The sequence below is a fragment of the Ornithodoros turicata genome, chromosome 5, assembly GCF_037126465.1.
Source record: "Ornithodoros turicata isolate Travis chromosome 5, ASM3712646v1, whole genome shotgun sequence".
Lineage (NCBI taxonomy): Eukaryota > Metazoa > Arthropoda > Arachnida > Ixodida > Argasidae > Ornithodoros > Ornithodoros turicata.
The window spans coordinates 8,970,499-8,989,321 of NC_088205.1; the positions used below are offsets into that span (position 1 = coordinate 8,970,499).

The 18,823-nt window shown below is 46.6% G+C and overlaps 1 protein-coding gene across 8 annotated transcripts in view; it reads right to left on the reverse strand.

Annotated features, from left to right (window-relative positions):
- LOC135393968 (uncharacterized) overlaps positions 1–18,823 on the reverse strand; it is a 256,551-nt gene that overhangs the window by 11,991 nt on the left and 225,737 nt on the right. The gene's annotated exons all lie outside the window — the stretch shown is intronic.

The following is an 18,823-nucleotide window of genomic DNA, read 5'->3' on the forward strand; positions in this document are numbered from 1 at the left end:
GCTACGTCATGATACCAAGTGATTGGTACAGTTAGTAGTGACAAATTATTGCAGACTACTGGAAATAGGGAACCGACTACTTAGATGCACACGAGGGACGTAGAAGTACATCGGCTGATTAAAATGAAGTGCTAAAACCCGCTCAGACTCTAGTCTAGTAAAACCCGCTCATTTGGTCACCGTGCGAAAGCATACGAAACTAGATGGAGACTAGATTGCAGGACAGATCTGGGAGAGGAATACGACCGCGTGGGACATAAGTGCCCTTCTTTTCGTATAACATATATAAACATGCCGTATCATCCACCCTCGAAGTATAACTTGCCTTTGAATTGATATAGGCTTTTGGAATTGCGCCAGCGAACTGTTTCTAAATACAAGTACGTGTTACAAAACACGCGCCCAGTCAAGCACGGTTTTAGATGGCGGTGTTGACGCCGTGCCAAGCTGAATCATAGCGTGTGACCCACGATGAAGCTATAATGCTACTGGGCTCCCTCATTTGTAACACAGAAGCTTTCCTTACAGGGTGTGCTCTACAAATACGTGGGATTTACTAAAACATCGACACTGCGCCTCAACAACCACGTGTTATCCTTGCACACAACCATACAATTTATCAACGTCACCTTGGCTGCCTTACAGCGCAACATAAAAAAAAAAAAAATGCTGTCGCACACCACGCGTATAGGAATCGAACGAGATCTGCAAACAACCAATTCATAAAGAAGGCACCATCAACTTTGATCTCTCTCAAACTCCGCTGCAACCAATCTCGTTTTAAGCTCCCTTCGTCTAATACGCTTTGCCATCGTCTCTCTGTCCTGCACGCGGTATACATATTTTCGCGACATACGCGAGTTCAGAGTCAATCAAGCCAAAATCGCGCGACGTGACCTTGGATATATGCATACATAGAAGCAACCCCCCCCCACCTTTTTTTTTTCCATCCCTATACCCTACGGGAGGGAGGGAGGGGGGAGACAGGCGACACAGAGTTGCTTGGAGCTGAAAATTTCCTCCAGGAATTGCTCGCGTCGGTTGTTGCGCAGTTGGATGGCGCACTTATGAGGGACTTCGTGAAGTAATCTTGTTCTGATGGAAGATGCCACGTTCGTAGCAAGCACGCAAGAAACAAGCACCACCGCGGGGGAGCAACGGGACAAAAATGTAATCGCGTTCTTGCACAAATTTGATTTAGTGCGAGATCGGAAAGCGCCGTACATGCATGCCGCTCGTAGGCCGACGTTTCCTCTCATTGCATACTGTTTCCCAGCATGTCTTTCCTTTATTTATTATTATTTTTTATATTTTTAAAGAAACATTCTTCGCCTAGTGCTGGAGTAGATAGCCGTTCTGAAAGACGCGTCGTGATGAGGTTCTTTGTGAGTCTGGGTGTGTACACACCTTCGTTGCGTCAGCAATCGTGTTTACGATGAGGCTTGTCTGGAAACTCTGTATGAGTTTGGTGTTGCTACGTGTGGGTGCCGCATTCTCAATTGCGGTTGCGTTGCGTTGGGGTCAGGTGGTTTTCTCTCGACTTTTTCTCTCCGTCTGGGGGTTGTTGGTGTTGAACTTTCATATCTAAAGGCGCCAAGAGGAACGAAGGCGAGACGCAACGAGCAAATATGATTTTCAGTTGCTAACAGTGAGTTCTAACACTTCCCTGAGTCTGGGGAGATAGCGCACAGGCTCAGGCGCCGGACTCTCGCGCACAGTCTTTCTATAGAGTGTTGTGAACTTCTTTTTCTTCTTACGTCTCTGATACGCAGACACAAAATAGAACAAAAAATGAAACTCTATAGACGAGATCTGTACAGTCTCATCAAAGGCGAAGAAATGAGGCCTTATCTATACACACTTGGCTTGTTTTTGCTTCTGTCAGCCATGCGAAGAGCACCTCTGGCTGTCGACCTGACGCTGTCAGATTGAGGTAATGCAGTTAGAGCACGCTGAGACGCAGGATTACCACCGTGGCTCACGGGGTCGGAAGCGAATTTCCGGCGTCAGAAGGCGAGGTTGCTTCTTCCGCTTCGGGCTATACTCGTCAGGAGGACATACTCGAAGCAACAGACGAGCTCCCAAGATCCAGTAATGGAAGTCAATAGTTCGTATGCTGAAGGCAGTGCTACTTGCACGGTAGTACCTTCATATTCAGCCTCATACGCAACAAAGGTCATGTAGCTCGGTTGAGTTCTTTCGTTATTTACGGCCTATTACAGGTAAGCTTCCCCAGTGGAGAATGTATCTTGACAGGCTTGCACGAACGTTGAGAAAATTCCTCAGTGCAATCCTCAGTAGCTTTGTCAGTGCTTTACGAACGAGCAGTGTCGGGGAGTTTGAGAGTATTTCTCAAAAGGAACTACGTACAAAAGTAACTACGTATAACGGCGTGAGGAAGATGAAAAAACAAACAAAAAAACTGCGGCACAACCTAAGCCCATGGGGACATCGCTAAGGAATTTCTCGAAGTTCGTGCAAACGTGGACGTCTGTTTTGATAACAGACGAACCGCTTGTGACAGACTATTCTTTCGGCAACTGCGCTCTGATTATGTGATAATCTGGGACATTTACAGATGCGAAGGGCCAGGCAACCGCATTCGTTTTCAAGGACCGTTTCGTGCACTGCGGCGGTGTGACACTGACAGATGGCACTTTTGCGATAAGAGTAAAGACATTACTCCGACGATAGAACTTAAATTTTCCTCAGCTAATACGCGAAACTACTCGGCCATTTACTTGTTGCTTCAAGCTGGCGTGCTGGCGACATACTGGCTGAGGGTCACCTACACGACGACGAACTCCATTCATCTTATACAATGCAACGTCATTCTGGCCCAAAGTGCGGGCGGCGACTTTGGCCCACATGCGATTCCTCCTTTTATTCGAGACTCATCAGCGACCATTAAGAACAGGAGAGTCCCACTTCGCAAAGAAAGGAGCAAATAAAGCCGCATTCCCCGCAGTGAAGCGAACGGCCTATTATTGGGCGAAGCAACAACAGCACCGAGAGAGGCCATATACGAGGGCCACCAGCCATTAAAGACAAGAACCATCCCCAATGAGGTATATCCGCCTTCGCGGACCCCGCGCGCGCGCGCGCAACGCCAACTATTAAAGCTAAGGAGCGAGCGGCAGTAAAATCGCCGCGCCCGCAGCTGATTTCGTGCCTGTATATACGCAGGAGCGCTGCTCTCAGGGGTCAACAAATGGAAGATAATGACTCGAAAGCATATATGATACTCTGCGCGCTGTTTACTCAAGGGATGATAGCGGTGTATCCTAAATGCACGTGCGAGGCTGCTGGCTGGAGATTTATTGATATGAAATGTTGGGTAAAGAAACAGAGAGCGAGATTTCCTCTGGGACAGAAAGGCTGCGATTTTTCTGTTGTTCACGAAGAGGGCAAGTATACTACCAGACTTGTTACAGCGGTAACTGCCCGGACAACACCGAATATCCTCTGGATGTACGAATAATGTCCTAAGGAATACGTACGTCCTGTGTACATCCTCAGAATATCCATCGGACGTACGAATCCGTTTAGGACATTATTCGTGCATCCAGAGGATATTCGACGTTGTTGGGACGTTAAAGGGAAGGTCTCGGGAAATCGCTGTGGGTGTATCACAAAAACCCCCAGTTTCGGTTTCTGTGACGCAAAACAACTTAAAATAATCTAAGGCTAATAAAAGCAGTTTTGAAATACTCAGAGATGGGTACGTTGTCCCGGAAAGTGTCCCGATCTTTCAGCGTTTCCTGTCCCGCTTTTGTCCCGATTTTAGTGATATTTTTGTCCCGCTAATCCCAGCTCTACACATCACCACTCACTTTACAGGTCACAAAGCAGTACTCGTCACACTAAAGTAGTTGTGCATATATCAGCAATAGAAGTGTCAACATCCCCACACAACAGCTACCGCCGAAATTTGCCTTACACAATCGTAACCGTCCTGTAACTCTTTGTTCCCTTTTCCTTTATGTATGGATTCGTAGAGACGAGCGCGGATAACACTGACAGTATCCGCACGCGCATGCTATCCGCGCATGCGAGATCCGGCCACGATCGCGCTAGTTGAAATAGGTGCACCGCACCCGCGCGGATATTGAGTTTTTCCGCAAGTCCGCGATTACTTTTTTTAGAAAAAAACAAAGAAAACTCCATGACGAAAGTGTCATGCAACAAACGTTTTTACGTTTTAGCGTACATAATTTCTTAGAAACGTGATATCATTCGTAGTTGTCCAATAATAGCAGTAAAGGCACAGCAATGCAAGGTATGACAAGGAAGAAACCTGAGCTAGTCTGCGCCCTTTCACTGTTATCGAATGCAAGCAATGGCTGACCATTTTGGATTCAGCGCGTGCTCCAGAGCCGTATACAGAGAGCGTTTGGCCATCTTTTGATATTTTGCCGCTTCACGGGAGGAGCCTGTTTTGACGTCAGAGCTGCCATTCCACCGCCCAAAAAGCCTGAATCCAAGCGAAATCCGCTTATCAGCCAGCAGATAGGCGCCATTTTGATGCAGTCCACCGGCTAGTCGACAGGTGCGGTGGTGGTCGTGCTGGTGAAAGGGCTCGACAGGGACTGTGCGACAAACTGGTGGCGCCGTGATGCGGCCTCCGGAGAAAGTACCTTGCGTGATAGCCGCCGGGTAGCCAGCTTTGTTTACATATGAAGTGCAGGCGTCTTTTTTTTTTTCCACACTGGAACTGTTGCATCGCTAACTGCTGTGCCAGCACCTAAACGAACTCTTCATTAGGGACCAGATGTTAACATATCTCGTGATTGCCGTGCTTCCAATACCACCGTTGGCACATACAGTCGCAGCGAATAGAGTTCGTGGCGCGCGTTCGGCTATTGCATGAGGTGTGCACAACATATTCTATTTCTTCTGTTCTAGTTTCGATGAAACTGAATGAGGACCTGCAAAATGATCAATGATTTACAGTTGCCACATTCGTGACAGTGAAACGCCGCTGGATACTCGTCATAGTGCACGTCAAGTGTAGGGTACGTCAAGTGCACCGACCAAACGGCAACCTATTTCGAGATAATGATTGAGATGTTTCATCGCTAGTGCCCAGAGCCGATATTGCTCCCGGTAATCTGGTTGACGAGTCTCACAGTGGGAACGGAAGTTCTACGTTGTCCAAAAGGTTTTGTATTCACGCACCGACCATTTCACAGCTGTCGTGGCGCAAGCCTAAGGCGGTAGCCGAGGAGAAAACTAATATAGTTTCTTCTTTGAGAATCTTTTTACCGTTGTTGTATCTGAAGATACTGGAAAAACTGCAGTACAAGTTCAGACAATAAGTTGTGAACTCACGTGTTTATTTGTATGGATAAAACGGACGCACGATGTAGATTTCTGCGACGAAGCTATGTGTGTGCAAAGAGGACGAAAGGAATACAAGACTCCAACCTCAGAACATCAGTTCTTTCAAATACAAGACTCAGTTAAACACATGATATTACAAATGTCTGGAGTCAGAGAAATACACGTATATAACCTTCGCTAGCAAGCCATTATTTTGTGAGACGTCAAAACATCCATCCTCTCGACGTATCACAGGTGTTTTGACCGTACAGATGCGAGTGGCTGTTCTCCTTCCGCACTGTCAGATACATTATAAATACGCTGGTTGCTTCTGTGCAGTTTGCTCCATTCTCCGTTCGCGCCCCAGAAAGGTTCCACATTATTTGCACTTGGAAAATTAGCCATCCTAATTACGGCGGTCGCCACGCAAGCTACGGGTCTACTTGAGAATGCATAGAGTGCGGGCGGCGTGGTATCACGTCGGATACTTCCAAGACCGCCACTGGCGGCGCTGTCGCGACGGAGCAGCGCGCCCCCTTTAGGTGTCGCACGGTCCCTATAATCTACCACCAGCACAATCGCCGGCCTATATGGCCCACAGGCGCCGTGCGGCCGTGACGCCGCAGGACGTGGTTCAAGTTAGGCTCCTGCTAATGGCCAAACTCTCTCAATAAACGGCTCTGGCATGCTCTTAACTATGGCTCCCCCTAGAGGACGCTGGTGAAAAATCACCCTGAGAAGTTCACCAACTGACACGTTTTTGCTACATCTGCAAAGGTGAGTATTCCCGGATGTTCCCTAAAACACTGTTCTACAGGAACATCGTTGTTCATTGCCTAAGTACTTATTGCTCCGGTGCTTTATAGTTACGTTATAAAACGCGAGCACGACTGGATTTATGACTCTACATTAAATTCGGCACAAGATCATCTCCGCTATGCGCACGCAGCGACATGATAGCCGAGCGAAGGAGCAAAAATGCGGTAAAATCGGCGAAAACTAACTTGGGCCCATAAAAACGGCGAGTGACCCATTCGATGATACCCCCTTCCTTTATATGGACGTGATTCGGACGAGATTCAAAGGAGAAACGAGAGAGCGCACGTTTCGGAATTTTATGGGGAGCCGTACATGAGCCAGTCTTTCCGTTTTACGTGGATCGTGAACGGCAGAAAAAGTTACCTCACGCTATGTGCTAGTGAAATCCATGTATAAACAGGTATAGTGCACGAAGTTCGTAAAGTTTGGTTCCGCTCGATAACGTAGGATGTAATGAACACCGAGCACGAATGCTCTCAACGATGAACATTTGCTGGTTGCGTGTATACCGGGAATGGTGTAACAGCGTATGGGTTCGGTTAACGTTTAGACCCCGTATGTTTGTGCATGCAAGGCAGTACAGGCCATTAGGGTAGAACAGCAGATTCCATAAATACAGGAAGGAAATAGATCCAAGAGGCATTTACTTGTAAACTTCGGCGTAATTTTTACGCGATATACTGATGCGATACAGTTACTCGACCTATACGCTGAGTTACGTCGAATTTATGCATAACACAGCGTGACTGAGACAGAAACTAATTTTTTTCCTCAATTACAGCGCTGCAACGAAGAAAGACTACAGAGGCGTTCACCACCAATTCTATCCGGGCTCTGTCAGCACTGCAGTGTTATCGGTTCACCACAAAGCGAAGTATAGCACTGATAAAAGCAGAAAAAGTCTTGAACGTAGTCGACTTGCTTCCCCCTTTTGCGGAGCCACGTTCTTCACTTCTGCTTTCGCACCAGGAGCGACGGTATCGTTGTCAGAAGTCACGACGATCTTCTTCTTCACCATCTCCAGCAACGGCAAAGGCGTGGGACCAGTGCAGATGCCATCCTTCCTTTTCGTGCCTTCTGGACATTCGCAGCTCCCATTACGGCACAGGGCCTTAGACTGACGGCAGTCGCTAGAAGTGTTACAGCTACGTCCAGGTACGCTCTTGAGAACGCAAGATGCGTTCTGAGGCCCACGCACGTAATCGGGCTTGCAGTCGCACTTTTGGGCCCTGCAGGCTGATTCTGAGACAGCGTAGGAACACTGTTCATTATAATGGCACGGCCAGCCAATGTAGCCGACCGCTCTGCAAGTGGTATGCTTCGAACGCAGAGATACTGGCATGAAATCTTTGCACTCGCACTTTCCAAAGACACAAATTGCGTGCTTAAACTCGCAGTCGCTGTTGTCGATGCAAGAATCGTTGAAATATCCGGTGACGTCCACTTCAGACTTGGCGTCGGCGTCGTCCGCTTTCGCCAAGCACTGGAACGTGTAGATACCGTTTGTAGACGGTAGGATCTCGAGACGCGGTAGCCACAAGCGTGAGATGATCACCTTATAGCCGTCTCGAACGGTGTATGCGACTCCGGTATTGATGACCTCTTCCGGCATCTGACCTCCGATTCTCCACAGAATGCTGGCAGCTTTTCCGAAGGCCACTATGCAAAACAGTTCAACGGATGTGTTCATAAATTGCGTTCTGTAGATGGCGGCCTTCTTGTAGTACGCGTCTGCTTCGGGAACAGTGAACTTTGTGGGGGAATCGCCGTTCATTTCCTGAACCTGCACGTCGCTTATGTTGCCGAATCTTCTTGTGAGGAACTTGCGTGGCAGACGCAGGTGTGAATGCTTCGTGCGGTTCAGTTTGCTTTTGGCCACGCGCGATATTGTCCTTGCGTTGTACTTGTTGACGATCGCGGTGGTCGTTGGTTTCGGTCTGGTGAAGGCCTTACGCAGAGCCCGCTTGGTCACGACAAAGTGCAGAGTTGGACGGATAGATTTGGGGGCTTTGAACCTCTGCCGACGAATAGTCTTGAATTCGATAGTTTTCACTGTAGTTTCTCTTGAACTGCGGGCAGTGAAAGTAGTCTTTGACTTTGAGGTAGAAGGGATGGTAGGAGAGCTAGTGCGCCCTGTACTTCTTGTAGATCTAAGTCGTCGCCGTGTTGTACGTCGTTTGGTTCGCATCTTTATCGAGATATGCTTCAGTGGAACTCGTTGGGTCGTTGTCGTTTTGGGTACCGTCATTCCTGTTGAGGACACTGATGACGTGAAGTTTTGGAACGCCCATCGCAACGCTTCAGGGGACAGCGTAATTCCGTGATGGCCAAAGACACCACCCTCGGAGTCGAAGAGACCTTCCAGACTATTAGCTCTTTGGAAGATGTCTCTGAAGACGTCGGGGTCCTGCGCTACTTCCGTGGTGGTGGTAGTTGTCAGTCTGGTTGACGGCGTTGACCGGGTGGTCGAGCGAGGCGTTGATGTGACGTTGGTCGTTCTTTGTTCGAACGTGAAAGTATCTTCAAGATTGAAGACCCTGGCGAGGACATCGTAGAAGCTGCCTCCTTTTGCGATAGAGGACAGGATACGGTCATAGCGCCAATCTTTGAAGGTCCTATCCTGTTCGGCTCGTACGTGAGTTACCAGAACCGAAAAAGCAAACAGGGCAACAGTGCACGCCAACTGAACGCTGACTTTAGTCATGGCACGACAGTTAGAGACTTGAGTCACGAGAGATGACCGATGGAATATTCGAGTGGTGATGACGATACTGATGACAACTGAAGACAACCACTCAAAGGAAGAAATTGCCTTGATGAACGACTCATACAGACACAAACGTCTCAAGACACGTCTTCACACTACGCTGAATGTTAAAAGAAATGGAGCTGCAGGTGCCCACCAGGGAGACTACATAGCTCCAGACACCATCCAGTTAGATGAAGAAAAAGAAGAAGAAGAAGACACAAACGGCTCTTTGAAACGAATAGGGGGCATTATTCATTGTTCAGATATTACAGTCAGTATTTATGTAGACAAAGCCGAAAGACATCCCAGCAAATACAGCGAATGAGAACACGGAAACCGCCCAATGGAAATAATTAGTTTCTCCTTTATATTTGACCTGCCTACAAAAGTCATGTACGGTTGCAAATAACTGTAGATGGTGGTGGTGGTGGTGGTGATGAAAGGGCTTGCCGTTCGGCCTCACGTAGCATTATAGCAGGAAGAAAGGACGTCCAATACCGTATGACCAGGCCAACTGCACACGTTTGAGTCGCTCCATTCTACAGGCTCCTCAAAAAACAGTTGATATATATATAAATAATCAATCAATCAATCAGTTGATATATTGAAAAGAACGAGGGGAACACTGCCGAGGCAAGTACAGATGGAAACAAAAGCAGCGCACGCCGCTCCTGAAGAAAGTTATTCCATAGCACCAGTTCATCTTAAAACATTTCTCGTAGCTGTCCTATATGTTCCGTTTCGTTGAGCGGTATAGTAGTACTAAGAGAGGGAGAGAGATAGGGGTAGGGGGGGTCTTTTCTTTTATGAGCGCATCCTGCACAGGCTGAAATGGCGAGTCAAATGGGCTACAACCGTCAAGCGGAGCGTCCCATCAAAGTGAAACAACATGGACGCTGTTTCTTCTCCGAGTGGCTTCTGGTGTTCTTTTGATGCCGTCAATGAAGGGGGGAATGGCGGTGACATCTGTGTAAGTGAGTGTGCTACACGATATGCTTTGTGGCGGAGGACATGACACGGTTGTTAGATCCCGGTTTATGATTGTGGAAGTGCTGCCGTTCGCAGAGGGCGACACGCTGTGGGCAAACGAGATACGGTTTGCTCCCGGCATGAAAACGGGAGTTGACATAAGGCGTTGATATATTTTTTTCGTGCATAAAAATAGTCCCTCGTTGGCTTCATACTGGCTTCGCTTTGAATTATTAACTTATTACCTCGTAAATTTAACATCGTAAAAAGAAGACAATGTAGTGAGAATCCATTGCTGTTTCTTGCAGCTCTGATAAGCTCTTCTTTGAGCCCCAGGACAAGTTTCGTTTTCACGAGTTAAGGATGATTTGATTGGGTGAAGTGAAAAGTGATAGGTAAAGAAAATGAGAAACAACTATACTGACGCCCCTGAAAGTGCCACTCGTGGACTTTTCTCCACTTGTGTCCAGAGTAACATCAACCACGGTGAACGTCATCGGTGATGGTGATGTGATAAAGGAAAGAAACGTCATTGATATATTTCACATTAACGTTAAAACTGTTCCGTTGCGGAATCTGCTGGCGACAATGACGGAACATCTCCATCATTTTCCTAATCACCCTGTCATCGCAACAGACGCTTCTGCCTCAGAGGAGAAGGCTGGTGTCGGTCTTTTCATTCCTCAGTTGGAGTAGCAGTTTCCTCTCCGCTTCCAGATTACACACCACCATACGAAAGTGATTTGCCGGCCATGATTCTGGCCCTCCGCAAAGTCCCTGGAACCTTCAGCAGGCTTCAGGGTGTAGACATAACCTGATGCGTCGAGAAAAATGATCGGAACGCGTCTACTGGACAGCGGGCAGCACCGTGCGCAGCGCTGTCCAATAGGTGTGTTCCGATTACTTATCTCGACGCATCAAGCTTTATCTACGAACTCTCTATTGAACGAACTTAGCCTCCCTGGGTACTCTTACTCTCAGCTTCCCTATCAGTTATATCTGCTCTGGCCACTACCTCACACTCCTGAATACGCACCTTTTTGTTCCTCGTACCCAGCCATATATCCGAAATTGTACACACATGGGTGCCCAATCACAGTGGGCTTTCACTCAATGAGACAGCGGACAGCCTGGCCAAGATTTACCTATCTGGACAGATCATTGAAGTCTTCCCTACACTTGCTGATATTACTCGAGCCAGATATCGACGGTTCCTGGCGTTACCTTTGCATTGTACCCCTCGCCCCTATAGTTACGATCATCTGTTCATCCTGTGGCCGTCGGATTGCTGTGATTCCCGACGGACCGAGGTGTGTCTGACGCGTCTTCGGTGCCTTGCCCCTTCACTCAATTTCTACTTGCACCGTGCAGGAATTTGCCCATTCCCAGCGTGCACCCACTACGGGTGCGGGCAGACAGAAACAGTGGAGCGTTTCCTCCTACACTGACGCATTTTTGATCGCCTCCGTAAAAGCTGTCTAGTCATTCCTCGCTTCAAGATGGGTGTTCCTTTTACACTAGCTTGGCTATTATATCAATTGGTGCAGTTCACGCGGGAAGGTGGAGTCGGTCCGTGGCATCTTGCAACACATCGCTTGACCATCGCTCTCACCGCTTCTATAGGTAGCATTGTCCATGTAACGTCCATGCACTATTTTCCTTTCTTTTCTTTTTTTTTGTATCCCATCGCTCTTTCTCACACACATTGCACTGCCTCCCTGTTGACACTGGCGGTGGTAGTGGTGATGCTAATGAAAGAGCTCGCCGGTGGGCAACGTCACGAATAAGGCTCTGGGGGAATGTGCGAACCTGGGCCTACTTCTATAAGGTAACTGTACCGACATATGTCTGACAGCGTCTGAGGTAAAACCCGCGACAGCACAGCTGGCTCCGGGATTCGAACCCGGGTACCTCCCAGTCTCGACATGGCCTGCACGCTAAACACTGAGCCACGCGAGCTGGTCCCGGTTGACACAAATTCATCATCATCATCATCACTCACAGCTAGTAACTAATAGCTTAGCCTTGGCCAATCTCCCTTGGTGGATAATGGCAGCGTCTGAGGTGGAAGAAGAAGAAGAAAAAGAGGAAATGAGCGAGTGAGGTGTTGTTTACCATGTTGGTATAGTGTTGGCTCACCATTCGAACCCGGTGCCGGCTATGATGTCTGGGGTTTTTCCTGGGTTTTCTTCAGATACTTTCAGACATATGTCGGCGCAGTTCCCTTAGAAGTCGGCCCAGGACGCACATTCCCCCAGGGCGTCAGTCGTGACGTTGCCCACCTCTGTGAGGCCGACAGCGGCGAGCCCTTTCAACACTACCACCACCACCACCACCGTTCACCATAGTGTTGGGCGTGCCTTGTTCGAGGACCACACACAGTGACACACACACACGCACACGTTCACATTCTATAATGAGAATTATCATTATTTCGGAAGTTTCATTTAGTCATTGAGTAAGCACTCACGCAATTCTCACAACGTATCACTGCAGATTATTACAACGCAAAACCACTGCAGCCACTCTTAGGTAGCTAAACAGACGCCTCAGTCTGTTCTATCGAGAACAAATTTTTACTGCAATTTTACGACTACTTCCCCGCTCGTGATGTTTACGGAGGCAGCCGTGCAGCTGTTGCCTTCAGGGCTGTAAAATGGTCCCTCGAGGGGATGCAGTTTCAGGCTTACAAGGACTCCATTTTCGTTTCAGAGGCGATGTAGCTATTTACGAAGATGTAAATTACGAGTTTTTGTTTGGAAAACCGCTCACCTACCTTTTTCTAATATCCGGCATGCTAAAACCAAATGACGTGCTCAGTAATCTCAAGTACAAGTTACTGTCTTCGATAGCTTTTGCCAGAAGAAAAAAAAAAACAGCTAGTATTAGCATAATCGGCTTATTCGAATTATCGCTTTATTCGAAACCTCACGCGGTCTTGACCAAAACGCATGCGCTTGGAACCCGATTATTCGAATGTCCTTCCAGCCGACTCCGCTTAGTGCGAAGGGGAAGCGGCGAAAGCTATAACAAACCCAGATCGTGTCTTTTTTTTCTGTCTCTCTTTTTTCCCTGTATAAGTTAAAAGGCTGATGCACTTCTGCTTTTATCGAATTTCCGCTTATATCGAATATTTTTGCGGTTCGCATTGATTTCGTTATAACGAGGGTCTACTATATTTCCATACGTTCCAAACGAAACACAGAACAGAACTACTGCACAGAGGCGAGGTTCATAAAACAATCACCCGTCGCATTACAGCAGCGACACTCATACGCTCTAACACCACCCTTGCGTACCTCCCTTCGAAACATCAATTCCACTGTCACTGCTCTATCCTTGAACAGATTTTACTGCAACATATACTGCGTTTTACGAGTAATTCCTCACTGGCAGTAAATATCCAACGAGATTACGGGCACCCCGTGTGCAGCTGTCACCTTTAGAGTTCAAGTCGTAAAAGCCGCCAGAGCGAGTCCTGACTCAGTGCTCCCGGCCCTATCCGTTTCACTTCTTTTGTGACTTCCCCGCTTGTCCCATCTAACCATTTTTCACACGCGAATGGCGTTTGGACAACGCGCGCGTGGCGGCGACATCGGAAGACCCGTGACTCATGCCCGTCCAGGGCCTACACACGTGTGTCCCACGCAGCCGCGTTTGACTTTGAATTTTGAACGCGACGTGCCCGTACTCTGTTCCGTGCAGAAGCTTCCAATAGCGAGCGGGGAAGAGAGAGAGAAAAAAAAAAAAAGATGCGAGTCCGTGGGTGGAGGTCGTGCAAGAGTGAACGTGAAGTAATTGGCCCTTTAGTGTCGTCTGCATACAGCTTCTCTGTAGTTGCAAAGGTGCGAAAAATCGAAGAAGGTAGAGGAAAGTTGGGATGACAAACGGGCTGTAATTGGTACTTGTCCTTGGTACGTCGCCTTGAATTTTGCATCGGTAGATGATGGGGACTTCAATGAAACAAGGCTGGATTACAGAATCTACATGAAAAGTCCTCAGGCAATATTCCCCAACAACAGACACCGAATATCCTCTGGATGTACGAATAATGTCCTAAGGAATTCGTACGTCCGATGGATGTCCTCAGAATATCCATCAGACGCACGAATCCGTTGGGATATTATTCGTACATCCAGAGGATATTCGGTGTTGTTGGGGATGTTCTAAACACATCTGTGACGACCCGCAAAAGCTGCGGGGAAGAAATGTCGTCTAGAAATGTTCAAGGACTTCTTTGAAAATTTTACTGCTTAAAATATTCTACCATAAGTTAAGAACTCTCTTTTTCGTGTACCGTTCAACTGTGTTCTTCGTAGTCACAAACCAGGCCTATAGAAACTCCAGTACATTCGAACGCATTAGCTGCAGTAATATTTGTGCCCATTCCATGATTCTTCACGTGTTTCACACAAACCTACGGACTGTTCGTATTCGTTGTTGCTGTTGTTGTTGAATAACTGCGCTTTGAAGCCACGAATGCGCCCGTATTTTTTATTTCGTTATCAGCAGTCATTCTATATGTTCTGGGCGCGTTAGGGTTTCCATGTAAACTATACAATACTGTTCCTAGTCACACAAGTGTCATTTAGCGCAATGCCCTACAACACTAACACACATCAACGAGAAGGATACTGCACACCTTCCTACGAAAAACGTGACAAAGAAAAGAAGTAGACTTCTGGCCAGCTGCTGAAATTACCGCCGAGACAAACCTCCCCGGCATGGGACCCATTTTGCTTTACGTCCTGCCACAGTTTACGCCTATAGCTAACCGTATCAACGCACCAAGAGCTGCATCTGGTCCGGCTGTTAGGTCTAGGCCGGTACAGGGGACGTGCATTTTTACGACTTCTGACGCGGGTGTTACTTCATGGCTTATGGATCGGATGGAAATAGACGAAGCAGGCTCTCAAAATGGCATCAGCAGGTCGGTGGACCGATCACACGCAATAAGCAGGTTCAGTTGGAGGAAGCTAGGATGGCTGATCATATTTTATGCGCGTGAGATTGGGGAGCAGAGTATGCGCGTAATATGTATGTAGCACGCGTGGTCACGCGAGGCCGGCGGTGGTTGAAGCGTAGTTGCTAAACAGCACGAAAAAGATGCGACAACTGCTGGACGGACGGTATCTGCGGTAACATTTAGGGAGAACCTTGTTTTGACAACACAGCACAAATTATATTGACCAATGATGATTAGCACATGCAAATTATCCACGCCTTCGTTTGCTATAAGAAAAGACTGCTGCTAACACACATACAATAACTGATTATCGTCGTGGTACCTTCAATCTAAGAATACTAAATCAACGTGCTGCGAAAGTAGGTATTAAATAGCAATGCGCTGAGTTGAGTTCAGTTTTGAACGTAAAAGTCAATGTATGTACGTTGAATGTTTTTGAATGTATTAAATAGCAATCTTGCTGCCTGATTGTACACAAAGTGTAACTTTTACTCCCTCAAAGAGTTAAGTCACACTCCTGGACACAATGAGACATTCACACTTTCGAAAAAAGAACAATAAACGTTAAGCTATATCAGAGTGATCTCAGGGACACTGATTTTTACTCCAACAAAGGAGTTGGGTACACTCTATTTTTCTTTTTTCTTAGAGTTCAGTTTAGTCCAAAAGGCGGAAAATATCGTTCCATAAACTCCACAAACGACACAAGAATGAAATGATTGATAAAATGATTTCGTGACAATCTCGCCAATACTCGATCCATTTTAAGTCTCCCAAAATTCTTCCGCGAAAGAATACTTGGACTTCGGTCCAGCTTCTATTACGCAACTTACTTATTTTCCTCTCGCGAGTTATTGCCCCAATATCCTCCCGACCCCACAAAATCAGACGGGACAAACTATCTGGTGTGTTGGGGGATTACAGTGGGAGCAACGTGGGAGATGGCATCGGGTGAGAAATCGCACGATAACAGCGGGACAAGGCGATGGACCCTCGCCTTTTTCCCCCGCTAGATCCTCTTCCTCCTCCTCGTAATTAGGAAGAGGCTATCCTGACACTTTCTCCTCTTCCGACAGTCTGTATCTTGTCCTGGCTTCGATCCGCTTAATTGTGCTCAATGTCCCGCCCTCCTGCTGTGCCTACAAGACGGGCCCAATTGCTTGCTTGTTAGTGTGTCTGCAGCGCTCAGGGTAACAACGTTCGGACTTCGACTGAAGGGACATTGCCTCTTGACGTGTGTGATGCTCCTCAGTGCACCGCATGAAGTTAGAAATTGTAATTGAAATGAAGTAAGAAATTAGAATATAGTAGTCCTTTGGCAGGTATAGGTTATAAAGTCGTCGAATTGGAAAACGACAACAAGCGAGCACCAATGGAGAGCACTTGATGTGCCCTAGTTCTAGTTTTCTAGTACTAGTTTGAAGAACATTTCTGAGTGCTTGTACTTTAGGAACTACTTAGGGCTTTTTTTTTTTTTAATTCCGTGGCTACGAGCGGCGTACAGACGTTGACAGATGGAGAGAGTACAGCAGTAAGGAGTGGGGGAGAGGGCCTGGGCCGACTTCAGGGGGAACTGTGCCGACATTCGTCTAGAAAGTCTTCGGAAAATCCCAGGGAAAACCTTAGACACCACAGCCGGTGACAGGATTCGAACCCGTGTCCCCTCCCAGTCTCGGCGTGGAAAGCGATCATCCTAACCACTATGCCACAGGAGCTGATACTATTTAGAGTGTGTATTTAGTAAGGGTAATGAATTGGGCTGGTTGGTGCATATTAAAAGCGTTAAAATACCCCAGTGCTGGGTAAAGGCATTTAAAAAGACAAGGACGAGAAAGAAGACGCAACACAAGCACTGAACGTCGACCGAGTGAAAGATTTCTTTATTGGACAACAACAACAACAACAACAACACCTACACGAATGACGATGAGATGAGGTGTTTCACCGCAACAATTGCGTTACCTTACGTCAGTGCACGTGGGATAATATATGAGTGGGATGACGATGAAAAGGATGAGGCATACACACAAGCGCACACACATGACACACACAAATGAGATATCACACACGAGGATGCGTCGTAACTGATTGGGGATAGTAGTTCATGGGGGTGGGGGTGGGGGTGGGGGTGGGGGTGTCACCTTATTGGTGACAGAACTGATAGGCAAGACAGGGGGCACGCATGCCAGTGTTCCTACGGTAGGTTTTCTAAAGGAAGTTTCTAGAATAGGAAAAACATAAGAAAGAAGAAAAACAGGTTAGACGAAGGAGGAGTGTCCAGGGACATCTGTCACCAACAAGGTATATGTATAAAAACAGGCCCAATAAAGATATCTTTCACTCGGTTGAAGTTCAGTGCTTGTGTTGCGTCTTCTTTCTCGTCTCTGTCTTTTTAAATGTCTTTACCCAGTCCTGGGGTATCTTAACGCTTTTAATGTGCATTTAGACTCAAGTACTCAAGCACCCAACTGGTAATGCAAAACCCAAGATTGGAAAATATCCCTAAACTCTTTTTGTGGACGGAAAGGGCACGCATTTTTCAAAAAGGAAAACGCATCGGTGACAGGCTCCAGATGTTGATAAGCCACAATAGTTAGTACTTTTTTTTTTATCACTCAGGGTGAAAAGTTGTAAAGTATACACACACACGTTATGGACTGCGATATACAGAAAGGTGACTTGTGTATCTTTCGCGTTCCCAAGACAATATTTATGGCCCCTTCATATTTTTCACCCATTCTATATTCTTTTATTAATCGATAATGATAACGATAATTCGTCATGTGTGCGATATGTCAGGAGGCGGCGAGGAGTGCTCGGAATCGGAAACGTGTAGTTTCTCTTGGTTTGTCTTTCCTTTTCTTTTTTTTTCCTTTTTTCTGAAAGCATGATCTCCTTGCTCATATTATACCACAACACAGTGCACAGGCAGATGAGAAAGTCGAAAAATAATAATAAACGTGCGCGTGTAAATGTAAATTAAGCCATCAGTTTCAGTTCATAACAGGCTTCATAGCTGGCACTTGCCTAAAAGTGCTCGCTGAAAACTTTCTGTGAAAGTCAATTGAAGCACAACTATATTCTCACTTTTGATCTCTAGCAAACGGTGAACAGTGAAGCGATACAGATACATTTGTAATGTACTTGAGTATATTAAGTACATTGAGTACATTGTAGTTTAAGTACGTTACCAAGCACCTTGTACTGCACTCAAAGTATAGGAGCGACGTCAGGTACTTAACACTTTCCTTTTAGTGCAGCTTTAAGGACCTTCCTTCATCACTGGAAAGGAGTTTGGATGTTTGTTTATTTATTTTTTAGACCTTCCAAGAGATAGGGTTGTGTGATCCAATAGCATTTTACGAAGTGCGCCATGTTTTGGCACAAAATGGATATAGCGCGTTGGCAAGGTATGTGCATCTAAGTAGCTCGGCTTTTTAACTGGCATAATCTAATCGTCTTTTTTTAATAACTATACATATAAATAGCAAGATGGTTAAGAATTACTTATTAGCCCTTGCGTAAAAAAATAAGAAATGTATAGCAAACGAATGCAGGCTTAACTCCTATTACTACCTCGGTACTATATCTCCCGTTCGCACCAGATCAATACCGATATAAGACGTAGAAGAAGATGATTTTTTTTTCTGTCTTCTTTAATCCCACTTAAAGAAAGATAGAAAAAAAAAAGGAAACGAACCACAAAATTTGAGATATAGCTCCTAGTAGACAACATCGGAGCAAACGACGTACTAAGACTCCTATAGGAACGTCCATCAATGAAGATCAAGGACTCTCCCCGGCAAAAAGAAAAAAAGAAAACGGAGAAAGGGATTATGCTATAATCCTGCAGACACGCTGTCCTTTCTGTCCACCCGGGGAGAAAAAAGGCACTAGTATGTACTGGCGAAGGCTAACGTTTACTTATACGTCTTCGACGGAGAAAAGGGATCGATGAACAACCTTACGAAATGGACGATTTTGAAAGCAGAAGGACT